Source organism: Meriones unguiculatus, chromosome 8 (genome assembly GCF_030254825.1).
Source record: "Meriones unguiculatus strain TT.TT164.6M chromosome 8, Bangor_MerUng_6.1, whole genome shotgun sequence".
Lineage (NCBI taxonomy): Eukaryota > Metazoa > Chordata > Mammalia > Rodentia > Muridae > Meriones > Meriones unguiculatus.
Window position 1 is genome coordinate 67,957,465 of NC_083356.1, and position 13,273 is coordinate 67,970,737.

At 39.6% G+C, this 13,273-nt stretch overlaps 1 protein-coding gene across 5 annotated transcripts in view; it reads left to right on the top strand.

Annotated features, from left to right (window-relative positions):
• Positions 1-13,273, top strand: part of Spopl (speckle type BTB/POZ protein like) — a 45,638-nt gene that overhangs the window by 7,736 nt on the left and 24,629 nt on the right. The window contains exon 1 of one of the 5 annotated variants that reach the window (XM_060389688.1): positions 1,021-1,081. The exons of the other annotated variants lie outside the window; for them this stretch is intronic. The gene's annotated coding sequence lies outside the window, so the exon portion shown is untranslated. Of the gene's footprint in view, positions 1-1,020; positions 1,082-13,273 lie in introns of those variants that run through there. 5 annotated transcript variants of the gene reach the window in all.

A 13,273-nucleotide genomic window follows, 5' to 3' on the forward strand; every position in this document is an offset into this window, starting at 1 on the left:
CAGAAAGTTATCTGTTACAGTTCTGAGAAATGTGATAGGTCAAAAGTTCATAGGGTTTGTGGTACCAAAGAAGAACAGTTGCATGCAGAGTAAGTTTACAGGTAAGGGATAGCAAGGTCTGGAGGCAGCAATAATGGATTTCCACATACAGCTGAAGTTTGTAGTGTCAAAACTTGAGGGAAAAATGAGCCTTCTCTGTGCCTCTGGTCCAGTTCTGGAAGTGGGCCAAGCAAGGTTTTTGACCAGGACAGAAGACCCAGCCTTCAGTAGGCCTGTCCTCAGAGTCTTGAATTAGGTCCTCCTTCTCCAAAGAAGTAAGCTCTCTGAGAGACAGATGCTAATGTCTTCATTCAGGCTAATTTTCCTTGGTGGATTGTGGGGGGAGGAGCAGGTGCATGGCCATAGTCAGGAGCAGGGTGATTCTGTTTTCTCATCTTCCTAGTCTATTCCTGCTGTAATTCTATGCTTGTGTTCTAGTGGTGGAATTCATAAGGTGTCAGATACATGTGATCGCTAATTGCCAGTGTAGGCATGTAAATAAAGTGAAAAAAAATGAGATTAATAAGGGAAGACATCAAATTTGTGGGGTTGGAGAAGAAGTCTAGGGTCTCCAAATGATACTGAAGTTCACAGTCAGATCTGCCTATCCCTGAGAGGAAGGCAAACTTGTAAGAAAGTTTCTGTTCTCTGTTGCCTTTCTTCTGCTATGGCATCTTGTGGCTTTTTGGCTTGCATGCTACTCTTTGTTGCTCCTTTGGTCTATTGGTGTATTAATGTGATTGATTAATGAGTGGATTCTCAAATGTTGAGTGAGCTTGTTTTTCTATGATAAATACCAGTTGGTTGATAAATACCAGCAAGTAAGATTTGCTTTGTACCCACATACTGGTTTTGGAGAAAGCTTCATTGGCTGCTGAGAAGAATATGTATTCTTTAGTGTTTGGGAGAAATATTCTGTAGATATCTGTTAAATTCATGACGTCAATAACTCCTAGTGTTTTTTGTTTTTGTTTTTTTTCGTAGATGACTTTTGTATTCATGAAAGCGGGATGTTGGAATTACCCACTATCACTGTATTGGGGTCAGTCTATATTTATTAGTATTTCTTATATGGAATTTGGTGCCCCTGTGTTTGGTGCCTGTATGTTTAGGATTTTACCATAATGTCGGTGCATTTTCCCTTTAATAAGTATGAAATGTTCTTACCTTTTCTGACCAGTTTTGGTTTGAAGTCTATTTTGTTACTGTAATAGCTATGCCTCTTTGGTTCTTATTTCTATTTGCTTGGAAGGCCTTTTCCCATCCTTTTACCCTGTGTTGTTATCTATTATTGATGGTGAGTATGTTTCTGGAAGGTAGCAAAAAGATGGATTTATAATCCAATCTGTGAATCTGTGTCTTTTCTTTGAGGAATTGAGACCATTAGTCTTCAGAGTTATTTGAACAACACCTGTTAAGTGTTAATTCTTTTTTTTTTTTTTTTTTTTTAAGGTTTCTTTGATAACCTATCCTGGTATTGATTCTTTGGTTTAGTTGTTGGGTTATTTTTGTTTGTTTGTTTTTATTGTTGTTCCATGTGATTTTCTGGGTGTGTTTTTTGTTTTGTTTTGTTTTGTTTTTCTCTTCAGATTTCACTATTCCCACTGGTATCCTCTGTAAAACATTCTTAGTAGTTAACTGTTTAGTCTGTTTTTATCATGGAAAATTTTTATTTATCATTCAGTTTTTTTTAATAGATTGTTTTGCTTGGTATAGTAATCTGTTTGGTAATTGTTATCTTTTTGAAAATTGGAACATTATTTCCAGACGCTTTTGTTTAAAATTTTCTGTTTTTTCTAATTGACTTGACATTTCTCACTTGCAGCTTTCTGTATTAAATTCCTTTTGGGGCTGACCTCTCCATCTCTTTGTCTTAGTAATCTTTGAGTTGTTTAACCATAGTTACAATCATGCTTTTGAATTCTACATCTGGGAGTGTTTCCATGTTATTTTTAATAAAGGCCATTATTATGGGATTTTTACTTTTTGGATGAGGTGTTATTTTGTTTTTTTATGTTTTTTTATGTCTATGTTTGGATCTGTGCATTTGTAGTTAGTTGGTTGAATCTTTCTGTTTTGTTTAGATCACCTATTTTCAGCATGGGTAATTACAGTGTTCAGGAGGAGGCTAATTCATAGCATGGTCACAATATCTATGTTTCCTGTTGGAGGCTATGGTTCATCTGTTTGTCAGCTATAGCTTTCAAGTGTCCCTTGGACTGGGTTTCGAGGCTGGATAAGTCAACTGAAGATCTCTTTCAGGCAGCTGCAAGGGCTTTGTGAAAGGACACAGTTAACTGGGTTTCCCAGCTGTGTGCCATGTTGGAGGGTGCTTTGTGAAAAGCAGGTGGAGCACTAGGGAATCTCAAAGGGAGGAAGAGAGATTAGGGAGGTGGTGATGTTCCTTGCAAGCTATTGTGGGGTTTAGGGATGGCCTGAATGGAAGAGGGCTGGTTAAGGGGAATGCAGGTAGCCTACATGTGTTTCTATGAGATATGGGCAAGCTGAGTGTCCCTGGTACAGTGTGGTCTTAGAGCCCCTTTTAAATGTGGGTGGTTAGGTGCTTGTCTTGGCTCTGATCACTGCTGCCATTGCATGTCCTAAGCTGTGGTATGGTTCCCTGTTTTTGTTTGTTTGTTTTTCTTTTTAATTAAATTTTTATTTTTTAATATTAGTTACAGTTTATTAACTTTGTATCCCAGCTGTAGCCCACTTCTTCATTCCCTCCCAATCCCACCCTCCTTTCCTCATCTCCTCCCTGCCCCTTTCCAAGTCCACTGATAGGGGAGGTCCCCCTTCCCTTCCTAGCTTATCAGGTTTCTTCAGGACTGGCTACAATGTCCTCCTCTGTGGCCTAGAAAGGCTGCTCCTCTCTCGGTGTGGGGGAAGGTCAAAGAGCCAGCCATTCAGTTCATGTCAGAAATAGTCCCTGTTCCCCTTACTAGGGAAACCCACTTGGATACTGAGCTACCATGGGCTACATCCCGAACAGGTCCTTGGTTGGAGATACAGTGTCATACACTCCTGTGCCCAGATATATTTGGTCCTTGTGGAGCTCCTGTCCTCTCCAAGTCATACTAGCTACTCCTTCTTTCATATGATTTCCTGCACTCTGCTGAAGGTTTGGTTATGAGTCTCAGTATCTGCTTTGATACACTGCTAGGTAGAGTCAGAGGCCCTCTGTGGTAAGCTCCTGTCTTGTTACTTGTTTTCTCTTACTGCCAATGTCCATCCCATTTGTCTTTTTTTCTTTCTTTCTTTTTTTTTTTTTTAGATTTTTTTAAATTTATTATTTATACAACATTGTGCCTGCACACCAGATTTTACTATAGATGGTTGTGAGCCACCATGTGGTTGCTGGGAATTGAACTCAGGATCTTGGGAAGAACAGCCAGTGATCTTAACCTCTGAGCCCTCTCTCCAGCTCCTCATTTGTCTTTCTAAGAGAGGATTGATCATCTTACCCCGGGTCCTCTTTCTTGTTTATCTTCTTTAGGTGTACAGATTTTAGTATGTTTATCCTATCTTAAAGGTCTAGTACCCACTTATAAGTGAGTGTAAACCATGTGTGTCTTTCTGCTTCTGGGCTACCTCAAGCAGGATCATCTTTTCTAGATCCTACCATTTGCATGCAAATTTCATGATTTCCTTGTTTTTAAGTGCTGAGTAGTATTCCACTGAGCAAAAGTACCACAATTTCTGTATCCATTCCTCCGTTGAGGAACATCTGGGTTGTTTCCAGGTTCTTGCTATTATGAATAAAGCTGCTACAAACATGGTTGAGCAAATATCTTTGTTGTGTACTTGAGCATCTTTTATATAGGAGTGGTATAGCTGGATCTTGAGGAAGCAGTATTCCTAATTGTTTGAGAAAGTGCCAGATTGATTTCCGAAGTGGTTGTACAAGTTTACATTCCCACCAGCAATGGAGGAGGGTTCCCCTTTCACCACAACCTCTTCAGCATGTGTTGTCACTTGAGTTTTTTATCTTAGCCATTTTGATGGGTATAAGGTGAAATCTCAGGGTCGTTTTGATTTGCATCTCCCTGATGGCTAAGGAAGTTGAACATCTCTTTAAGTACTTCTCTGCCATTCTGTATTCCTCTACAGAGAATTCTGTTTAGCTCTGTACCCCATTTTTTAATTGGATTGCTTAATTTTTGTTTGTTTGTTTTTGTCTCAATGTATCTTGTGGGTTTTTCTTAAAAAAAGAGGGGATACTTTATATTACCATAATCTTACAGTCTGGTGAATTGTCCTTCAGTCCCAGCAAGCCCCCGGGCCCTGGTTAGTTGGCTCATTTGGTCTTGTGGAGGTCCTGTCACCTCCAGGTTCTTTCTTTTTCATAAGACTCCCTAAGCATTGCCCAGTGTTTGGCTGTGAATCTCAGTATCTGTCTTAAGGCACTGCTTTATAGAGTCTCTCAGAGGACAATTTTGGTAGTCTCCTGTTTGCAAGCTTAACAAAGTACTGTTTGTAGTGTCAGGGGTGCCACTCTCCCATATGTTGGGTGTTTGGTTGAGCCAGGCATTGGTTGGGCATTCCCTCAATCTCTGCTCTATCTTTATCCCTGAACTGTACCCAGACCCCATACAAAGACATAGCAGACGGTCAGCTTAGGTGCCATGTAGTTTCTCTAGTGAGGGAAGCAGGGACTACATCTGACATGGACTCACTTGCCAGTGTTTTGATCACTTTCCCCTGGCAGGACTGCCTTGCCAGGCCACAGTGGAAGAGTACATGCTTAGTCCTGATGTGACTTGATGAGCTAAAGTTGATGGGAAAGGGAGCACCTCTTATTTGAGGAATAGGGAAGGGAGGAGGAGGGAGGGACCGAGGGTGAGACTGAGAGAGGAGGAGGGATGAGGCTACAACCAGGATGTAAAGTGAATAAAAACTAAATAAATAAAAAGAGGAAAAAAATCTGTTGAATTGTTTTATGGAATTAAGCTGTTTAAGGAATGAAATGACTGCTAGGTCTGATTTTTTTATATATATATTATTGTTAAAAATCATCTCATTATGAAACTTGGTTGCTCTGTGTATTATAGAAGGTTGGGTGATGATATCTTTATCTGGTAACAGAATGTTTTGTTCTTGTTTTTATTCTGTTAATTTGTGTAAGATATAATTAAAGGTGTGTGAATTGCATGTTATAACTTCTTGACGAACTGACTTTTTTCTCTTTTTCAAGGTAATATGTCAGTAGACACTTAAAACAGTTTTTGACTAGCCACCCAGTTCTTGAGTATTTTACTTGCTTGATTATATTATTTGCTTGGTGTGTGTGTGTGTGTGTGTGTGTGTGTGTGTGTGTGTGTGTATGTATGTATAATTTTAGACTTTGATTTCTGTGAACATAGAACTGGGCGGCCATGAATGATGTAAATGCAGTGCTTATGTATTAAGTTCTCAAAATAAAAATTTTAGTTTCTATATATGAGCTGTTACTTTTTGGACATTTATTTTTCATTTTTCCTCATTTCTTTCCTGTTATTGAAAATACATTCTCTTTTTTCACATAATATATCTTGATTACAGTTTACCCTCCCTCTACTCCTTCCAATTACTTCCCACCACCCCTCCCAACTAGATCCTCTCATTTTTTTGTCACTTCTTAGAAAAGAACAGGCTTCTAAGAGATAATGATAAAATATAGCTGTCTCAGTTTGGGTTTTTATTGCTGTGATGAAACACCATGACCAAAAAGCAAGTTTAGAAAGGAAAAGGTTTTTCTGGCTTACACTTCCATATTACTGTTCATCATTGAAGGAAATCTGGACAGGAACTCAAAAAGGGGCAGGAGGCCACAGAAGGATGCTGTTTACTGGCTTACTTCCAATGGATTGTTCAGCTTGCTTTCTTCTTGTAAAAAAAAAAAGAAACTTTTATTGATTCCTTGTGAGTTTCACATCATGTACTCAAATCCCAATCCCTTTTTTCTGTCTTCTGCCCTTGCAACCTCCTCCCCCAAAAGGAAATTTAAAACAAACAACAAAACCCATATAAAACAAAACATAGAAAATACCTTAATGTAGAAGCTGTGGTCTATCACAGTGTGTCCCACCGTATACTCTTGTCCACACATCTTTACTTGCATATGTTCATTGCAGTGAGGCATCAGTCTGGTTTGAGCCCTCTGGCTTCTGCTACACAGTCAAAACTGGATCCTCACTGGGACAGCTCTCAAGTTATCCAGTAGTTTGACTTGTTTCTTACAGAGCCCAGGACCACCAATCCAAGGAAGTACCAGCCGTGATGTGCTGTGCCCTCCCTCATCAGTCACTAATTTAGGAAAACACCCTATAGACCTGCCTAGAGCCCAATCTTATTGAGGCATTTCTCAATTGAGGTTTCTTTCTCTCTGGGCACTCTAGCTTGTGTCAAGTTGACATAAAACCAGCCAACACAATAGCAAAGATAAAATGAAAACATTACATCGAAGTTGGACAGTACAAACCAACAGAAAGAAGAGAGCACAAGATTCAGAGACCTACTCATTTACACACTTAGGAATCCCATGACAATACTAAACTAGAAGCCATAATATTTATACAGCAGACCTGGTACAGACCTGTGTACTATTTCAGTGAGTTCATATGAGCTTTGATCATGTTAATTTAGAGGGCCTTGTTTTCTTAGTATCTCTCATACCCTCTGGCTCTTACTTTTTCTGCCTCATTTTCTGGGGCGGGGGGTCCCTGAGCTTGAGGGGAGTGATTTGATGAAGACATACCATTTGTGGGTGAGTGTTAGAAGGTTTCTCACTCTCTGTGTAATGTCTAGCTGTTGTTCTCTGTACTTGTTCCCATCTGGTGCAGAAGGAAGCTTTTGTGATGATAGCTGAACAAAGTACTGATCTGTGAGTATAGAAAAATATGATTAGGAGTCATTTTATCACTACTTAAATTTTTTTTAATGTTTATTTTTTTCTTAGGGACATTGGTATTTTGCCTACATATGTGTCTGTGTGAGGGTTTCAGAACGCCTGAAACTGTAGTTATAGGCAGGTGGGAGCTGCCATGTTGGTGCTGGGAATTGAACCCGGATCCTTGAAAGAGTGGCCAGTCCTTCTAATCTCTGAACCATCTCTCTAGCCAACTTTTTAAAAGACCATTAGTATTTTGTTTTACCTTAGGTTCCTAGGCTATGTAGTTTCTGATTTTCGGTTACTCAAGCAGTATTGGTTTGGGGTTCCACTCATGGACAGGCCTTAAGTCAAGTCAGATATTGGTTGGCTGCTCCCACGAGCTTTGTGTCACTATTGCCCTAGCATATCTTGTAGATAGTATAGTGTTGTAGGTCAGCAGTTTTGTGCCTGGTTTGATATTCACATTTCTCTTTTGGTAGTGTATACAGTACCTTTCTGTACCAAAGAAGCTAGGGTGTAGGGGTGAAAGCTTGATGTACGCACCAGCTCAGATTCTCTATGTTCAGTGAGTTCTGTAGATATTGTCTTCAGTAATGGGCCTTGCTGTCAGTTTGTAGAAAAAAAACCTATAGTCTTAGCAACTACCTGGTTCGTTTGGGAATTTCCATGCAACGCCTTTGGCCAACAACTTAATTAGATATAACCCAGTTCCGGTACTGGAAGATTTTTCCTCTTGTGCTGTTGGATGAGCTAGCAGGCCTTTTCATCCTGGCCCATCAGCTGAGCTAGCAGGCTTTTGGCCTTGGGGTCTTGGTTTTTGGCTTTCTCCTTCTGAAACATGAGCTAAGTAGGAAGGTCAGCTGGGTGATTTCTCTGCCTCTTTGAGCTAGATAGTGTTCATATCAGAATCTGGCTCCCGAGTCTTTATTGGTAAAATTTAATGGTTCGGATTTACTGCTTTTATGATAGCACTTGACTCTTAATGTTTTAATGAATATAACCTATGATTCTTAGTGGCAGATAGCATTCTACCTGTGGTAGGTACCTCCATTCTAAGTTATTATTTTAATTAGCCTAAAATGTAGTATGGTTTCTTCATAAATCACTAGTTTTGGTTAACCTTCTCTTCCTACCCTCTCTGTCCTCCATTCCCTCAATCTCCTATTTAAATAATACTATCCCCAGTATTTCTTCCCTCTGCTTTTATATTATGTATGTTCTGTCCCACTCCCAACCTCCATAGGGGATTTTTGTCCTATACCAGTGACCCTTTCTAACTTTTGGTCCTCTACAGATATTCCAAGTTAAACACACCAGTATAAAATTTCAAGAGTATTATCCATGCCTGAGAGTACATAGCATTTGTCTTTCTGACCAGGGTTAACTTACTCAGTAATCTTCCAGGTTCATCCATTTTCCAGAAATTTCTAGTTGTCTTTACAGCTGAATAAAATTCTATTATTTATATTTAGCTCAATGATGTTATCCATTTATCAGTTGATCAATAGGCAGGCTGATTTCATTCTCTAAGTGTCGTGAGTAGAGCACCCAGGAGCATGGATATGCAAATACCTCTGTGTTGAAACAGTCTTTGAGTGTATGTGTAGGAATGTTGTACCTAGGTCATAACTAGTTCTATTTTTAATTTTTTGAGGAAAAATCCAGACTGATTTCCATAGTGGCTATCCTAGTTCTTATCCCACTCATAATGTATTAAGTGTCTCTCTTTCTCTACCTTTACACCAGGCCAGCAACTAGTGCCTCCTTACCCCTCACCCCCTGCTTGATGGTAGCCATTTTGAATAGAACAAGATTAACCTACATTTCTCTGATTTACAGCTAAGGATCTTCAATAATTCAAAGTGTTTGCTGGCCAATTTTATTTCTTCATTTGAAACTGGTTCCATATCCACTTGTTTGTTTGTTTTTTTTACAATGTTTTTTGTTTTGTATTGTTTTTTGTAAATTTAGTTCTTTGTAGATTCAAAGCATTAATTCTCTGTCTAGTATGTAGCTAGCAAAACTTTTGTTATTTATTTAGCTGCTTCTTCAACTAATTTACAGTTTCTTTTGATGTACAAAAGCATTTTTTGTTTCATGAGGTCTCATTTGTTCACTATTGATTTTATTTCTTGAATGACCTGAGTCCTGTTCAAAAATACTTAACATTTTGACATGTATTCTTTACTTTTTGCTGTAGCAGTATCAGTTTTTGGTCTGAAATTAAGGGCTTTGACCTATTTAGAATTTATGTGTTTTGGCAGGATAAGAAGAAATTATCATTTTTAATTGGATTACTTGATTTGTTGCTGTTTAACTTCTTGAGTTCTTTATATATACTGGATACTAGTCCTCTGTCAGATATACGGTTGGTGAAGATCGTTTCCCAATCTGTAGGCAGTCGTTTTGTTCTGATGACAGTTTTCTTTCTTTACAGAAGCTTTTCAGTTTCGTGAGGTCCCATTTATAGATTGTTGCTCTTAGAGCCTGTGCTGTTGGTGTTCTGTTCAGGAAGTTGTCTCCTGTGCCAGTGATTTCAAGGCTCTTCCCCACTTCTTCTAAGTGATTTAGTGTATCTGGTTTTATATTGAGGTCTTTGGTCCACTTGGACTTTAGTTTTGTGCAGGGTGATAAGTATGGATCTATTTGCATTTTTCTACATGTAGACATCCAGTTAGACTAGCACCATTTATTGAAGATGCTGTCTTTTTTCTGTTGAATGATTTTAGCATCTTTGTCAAAATCAGGTGTCCATAAGTGTGTGGATTTATGTCAGGGTCTTCTATTCGATTCCATTGATCCACCAGTCTGTTTCTATGCCAGTACCATGCAGTTTTTAGTATTGTTGCTCTATAGTACAGCTTGAGATCAGGGATGGAAATACCTCCTGAAGATCTTTTACTGTAGAGAATTGTTTTAGCAATTTTGGGTTTCTTGTTGTTCCATATGAAGTTGAGAATTTTTCTTTCAAGGTCTGTAAAGAATTGTGTTGGTAATTTGATGAGGATTGCATTGATTGCTTTTGGTAAGATGGCCATTTTTACTATGTTAATCCTGCCAAGACATGAACATGGGAGATCTTCCCAAATGGGGAACAGAGCTAAACAGAGAATTCTCAATAGAGGACTATCGAATGGCAGAGAAACACTTAAGGAAATGTTCAATGTCCTTAGTCATAAGGGAAATGCAAATCAAAACAACCCTAAGATTTCACCTTACACCCATCAGAGTGGCTAAGATCAAAAACTCAAGTGACAGTACGTGCTGGAGAGGTTGTGGAGAAAGGGGAAGCCTCCTCCACTGCTGGTGGGAATATAAACTTGTACAACCATTCTGGAAAGCAATCTGGCACTTCCTCAGACAACTAGGAATAGCGCTTCCTCAAGATCCAGCTATACCACTCCTAGGCATATACCCAAAAGAGGCTCAAGTACACAATAAGGACATTTGCTCAACCATGTTTGTACCAGCCTTATTTGTAATAGCCAGAAGCTGGAAACAGCCCAGATGCCCCTCAGCAGAGGAATGGATACAGAAATTGTGGTACATCTACACAGTGGAATATTACTCAGCAATAAAAAACAAGGAAATCATGAAATTTGCAGGTAGTTGGTGGGATCTGGAAAAGATCATCCTGAGTGAGCTATCCCAGAAGCAGAAAGACACACACAGTATATACTCACTCATATAGACATATAATATAGGATAAACCTACTAAAATCTGTACACCTAAAGAAACAAATCAAGAGGGAGGACTCTTGCTAAAATGCTCAGTCCCTATCCAGAAAAGCAAAGAGGATAGCCATCAGGAGGAGAAAAGAGGGAACAAGTCAGGAGGCTGTCACATAGGACCTCTGAAAGGCTCTGCCCTGAAGACTGTAAATGCAGATGCTGAGACTTATGGGCAACCTTAGGGCAGAGTGCAGGTAATCTTAGGAAAGAAGTGGGAAACAGTAAGATCTGAAGAGGACAGACACTCCACAAGGAGAGCAACAGAACCAAAAATTCTGAGGACAAGGGTCTTTCCTGAGACTGATACTCCAACCAAGTACCATGCATGGAAATAACCTAGAACCCCTGCAAAGATGTAGCCCATGGCAGTTCAGTATCCAAGTGGGTTCCATTGTAATAGGAACAGGGACTGTCTCTGACATGAACTGATTGGCCTGCTCTTTAATTAGCTCCCCCTGAGAGGGAAGCAGAATTACCAGGCCACAGAAGAAGACAATACAGCTACTCCTGATGAGACCTAATTGACTAGGATCAGAAGGAAGGAAAAGAAGACCTCCCCTATCAGTGGACTTGGGGAGGAGCATGCATTCAGAGGGTGGAGGAAGGGAGGGATTGGGATGGGAGGAGGGAGGGAACCACAGGGGGGATACAAAGTGAATAAAGTGAAATTAATAAAGAATTTTAAAAAAAGAAGAAATGATCAAGTTTCATTCTTCTCCAGGTAGATATTTTATTTTTCTAGCAGCATTTGTTTGTGATGTTCTCTTTTCTCTAATGTGTACCTTTGAAATATTTGTCAGAAATCGGTTGGGAGGGTGTTCTTGCCACGCTTCATCCCTCACCGCCTGTGGCAGGGGAGAGAGTTGGCCCCAGGTCATTAGAGTGGGAGAACTGCCCCTGTCCTCGCCTGCTGCAGCGCTTGAAAGAGCTGGCCTTCACCTCACTTGCGCACAGTAGAGCTTTGCTCACCTGGGCACAGTAGAGCTGGCCTTGATGGTATGGGTTTGGACGAGCCAGCCCCAAGGGCATAAGAATAGGAGAGCTGGCTCTGCCCCTTTGCTGTTGGGGGCAAGGCTGGAGTGAGTGTGGTAGAGCTGACCTGCTCATCAGTTCAGACCTCTCAGGCCCACCCCATGTCTGCCCCATCAGCCTGCCTGAAGGGGCTAGTCCTACAGATTCAGAACTGCCAGACTTCCATGACACAGGGCAACAACAGGATATCTGAGAGGAGGCCCAGTGAGGTTCCAGTATTGATAAGAGTAGCAGAAGCCAGAGGCCTAATGCCAGACAAAGACTCATTGTAATAAACATCTGTAAGCAAAGAAGTATGGACAAAAGGTTATACTGTAAGACACTGTAACACAACTACAATTTCCACAATGAGGTTTTTGGGTTTTTTTTTTTTTGTTTTGTTTTCCCCCTCTGTTGGGGTCCCACGTTGCAAGGGTGGAATGAGGGTACCAGGGGGAGGAGAACCAGAAAAAGTTTAAAACTATCAGTTGGTTGTAGTTTCATAGAATTTTCATATATTACAGTAATATTTTCATTATTGGTATGCTTATCTTCAGTGTTCATCGTCCTGCCCTCCTCTTATTGTCCTCTCCTTATGCTCCAATATTCTCTCCTGCTGTTACCATCATCACCAATTCCTTAGTACTTCTCCCTCTCCTTTTTTCTGTTTCTTTATTTTTGTTTTGAGACAGGAGGCTGGAATTTGCTGTGTAGACCAGACAAAATTCTGTGTTTCTGTGATCCTCCTGATTTCTGCCTGTGTCTCCAGGTCTCTGTAGTGATTTGTGGCTTATGCTTCTTATCTCTACTGCAGAGTGTTAAAGTGCATCTTTTCTCATAGCTTTATATGCTGGCTTATCTTTTATAGCTTTCTTTCTCAGTCTGTCAAGTGGCTTACTTCAATCTTCGTTATCTTACACTACTGTTGTATAGCTTAATAGAAAATGATATCTTTTTTTTTTTTTTATGTAAGGCGTTTGTCATCTTCTCCCAGGTATTTCCTTTTATAGGATTTATGTGGTTTTCTTGATTAGTTCTTAAATTAAAAGATCCTACAAAATACAGCATATTCAGCAAAATCAACGATGACAATAGGAGGTGGGAAGGAGAATGGGAAGTAAGAAGACTACAGAGAAGAACACAGTCACCAATAATGAAAAATGTTACTGTAGTATATTAAAGTTCTCCCATGCAACTACAATCAACTCATTTTTGACAAAGATTTCAAAAGTACACATTGGAGAAAGGAGAGCATCTCAAATAAATGCGTTACAACAACATCTAGATTTTTAAATGTGCATCCAAATTGATTTGCTACAGAAATAGGTAACTAGAGGGAAATATATCATTCTAAGAAGAAAACAGTATATATCATCTAAGAAGGAAACACTGTGAAAGAGATACAGTCTTATGCCACAGCCATGTTGTCTGAATTATTTGTAGGCTTTTGTAAAAGTCTTTTCTTTAGTGAGAACTGGGGTCTGACAGGGGAAAACATGTAGTTACAGTGATAGCTTGCTTGTGGTTCTCTGCATTTCAAGAAGTGATGACAGAAAGTTTCTGTGATATGTTGCACTACGTGGTTATTTGTGTTATTTTGAAAAATAGTCTTATGTCTTA